Source organism: Ciona robusta, unplaced genomic scaffold, assembly GCF_009617815.1.
Source record: "Ciona robusta unplaced genomic scaffold, ASM961781v2 AP042776.1".
Lineage (NCBI taxonomy): Eukaryota > Metazoa > Chordata > Ascidiacea > Phlebobranchia > Cionidae > Ciona > Ciona robusta.
In genome coordinates this window covers 37,501-40,050 of record NW_028323155.1, presented here as the reverse complement: position 1 = coordinate 40,050, position 2,550 = coordinate 37,501, and the positions used below count along the sequence as shown (strand labels likewise).

Genomic DNA, 2,550 nt, shown 5'->3' with positions numbered 1-2,550 from the left:
GTCGGCCCGACGTATGCTTCGTTGTGGTGGAAGCTGTCCGCCTCCGGCCGTTGTACAATTGCGCAGGGCTTCCCGAGCTCTCCGCGGGGTGCCGAGGTGCCCCTTGCCGCGGAGCCAGATCCCCGAGGTCGTGATCGAAGTCGCTCGGGCGGAGGTCGACCGATTGCCGGCCCCACCAGGCTAGGTTGTTTACACCATGGTAAAATGTTGGCCCGACGTCGGGCTTCGTTGTCGTGGAAGCTGTTCGCCCCCGGCCGTTGTAGAATTGCGCCGGGCTTCCCGAGCTCTCTGCGGGGTGCCGAGGTGCCCCTTGCCGCGGAGCCAGCACAGGAGGTCGATCCCCGCGGGTGGCCTGCGCGGCTGTCGGGCTCCACTGCGGGAGGTGGTGTAGGTGCTTGGAGCGCAGCGGGTCGATCCACGGGAGTGGCTTGCACGGCTTTCGGTGGCCACTGTAGGAGAGTATAGGCGCTGGGAGCGTAGGAGGTCGATCTCCGCCGGTGGCATGCGCGGCTGTCGGGCTCCACCGCGGGAGGTGGTGTAGGCGCTGGGAGCGCAGCAGGTCGATCCACGTGGGTGGCTTGCACGGCTATCGGTTGTTACTGCAGGAGAGTGTAGGCGCTGGGAGCGCAGCAGGTCGATCCACGGGGGTGGCTTGCACGGCTATCGGTTGTTACTGCAGGAGAGTATAGGCGCTGGGAGCGCAGCAGGTCGATCCACGGGGGTGGCTTGCACGGCTATCGGTTGTTACTGCAGGAGAGTATAGGCGCTGGGAGCGCAGCAGGTCGATCCACGGGGGTGGCTTGCACGGCTATCGGTTGTTACTGCAGGTGAGTATAGGCGCTGGGAGCGCAGCAGGTCGATCCACGGGGGTGGCTTGCACGGCTATCGGTTGTTACTGCAGGTGAGTATAGGCGCTGGGAGCGCAGCAGGTCGATCCACGGGGGTGGCTTGCACGGCTATCGGTTGTTACTGCAGGAGAGTATAGGCGCTGGGAGCGCAGCAGGTCGATCCACGGGGGTGGCTTGCACGGCTATCGGTTGTTACTGCAGGAGAGTATAGGCGCTGGGAGCGCAGCAGGTCGATCCACGGGGGTGGCTTGCACGGCTATCGGTTGTTACTGCAGGTGAGTATAGGCGCTGGGAGCGCAGCAGGTCGATCCACGGGGGTGGCTTGCACGGCTATCGGTTGTTACTGCAGGAGAGTGTAGGCGCTGGGAGCGCAGCAGGTCGATCCACGGGGGTGGCTTGCACGGCTATCGGTTGTTACTGCAGGAGAGTGTAGGCGCTGGGAGCGCAGCAGGTCGATCCACGGGGGTGGCTTGCACGGCTATCGGTTGTTACTGCAGGTGAGTATAGGCGCTGGGAGCGCAGCAGGTCGATCCCCGCGGGTGGCCCGCACGGCTGTCGGGCTCCACCGCGGGAGGTGGTATAGGCGCTGGGAGCGCAGCAGGTCGATCCACGGGGGTGGCTTGCACGGCTATCGGTTGCTACTGTGAGGTGTTTGCGTCGGCTGGCAAAGGGTGCGCTGAGCAGAAATGTTACTGTTCGTTTGCGCTGCCAATTGCCGTTTTGGTCGTATCGAGTGGTTTTGTCGCAGCTAGTTGCAAGTCGATCTCGCGGCGGTTAACAGGGAATAGCGGGCAAGAGCTCGCCCTCGTACCGCCGCGCGATGAGGTGACAGGTTTTCTAAGCTCTGAAAAGAGCAAAGTGGTCGGATTACTAATCCATTGCGCGCTTCGGCGTGCTTGGGTGGCGTCCGCGACGCGGGGCGAGCGACCCCATCGCGCGGCCGCCCTTCGGGGTGGCGGTTACGTTGTTACCTGGTTGATCCTGCCAGTAGTGATATGCTTGTCTCAAAGATTAAGCCATGCAAGTCTAAGTACGAGCTCTCGTACAGCGAAACTGCGAATGGCTCATTAAATCAGTTATGGTTCATTTGATCGTATGGTTTACTTGGATAACTGTGGTAATTCTAGAGCTAATACATGCAAACAGCGCCGACTTCGCGGGAGGCGTGCTTTTATCAGACCAAAAACCGACCGCGGCTCCGGCCGCGTTCGACTGGTGACTCTGGATAACCTGGCGGATCGCACGGTCTAGCACCGGCGACGGATCATTCAAGTGTCTGCCCTATCAACTTTCGTCGGTACGGTATTCGCCTACCGAGGTTCTTACGGGTAACGGGGAATCAGGGTTCGATTCCGGAGAGGGAGCCTGAGAAACGGCTACCACATCCAAGGAAGGCAGCAGGCGCGCAAATTACCCATTCCCGACGCGGGGAGGTAGTGACGAAAAATAACAATGCAGGACTCATTCGAGGCCCTGTAATTGGAATGAGTACACTTTAAAAGCTTTAACGAGTATCCATTGGAGGGCAAGTCTGGTGCCAGCAGCCGCGGTAATTCCAGCTCCAAAAGTATATATTTAAGTTGTTGCGGTTGAAAAGCTCGTAGTTGGATTTTGGGCGCGGGCGGTCGGTCCGTCGCGAGGCGTGTACTGGTCGACCCGGCCTTACGTCCGGTTCTCCGGCGGTGCTCTTGACTGAGTGTCG

At 60.6% G+C, this 2,550-nt stretch overlaps 1 non-coding gene across 1 annotated transcript in view; it reads left to right on the top strand.

Moving 5' to 3' along the window:
- Positions 1-1,816: 1,816 nt before the first annotated feature.
- Positions 1,817-2,550, top strand: part of LOC149722323 (small subunit ribosomal RNA) — a 1,812-nt gene continuing 1,078 nt past the window's right edge. Inside the window, exon 1 of the ribosomal RNA XR_016387342.1 lies at positions 1,817-2,550. This exon is cut by the window's right edge and continues 1,078 nt beyond it. This is a non-coding gene — a ribosomal RNA (small subunit ribosomal RNA).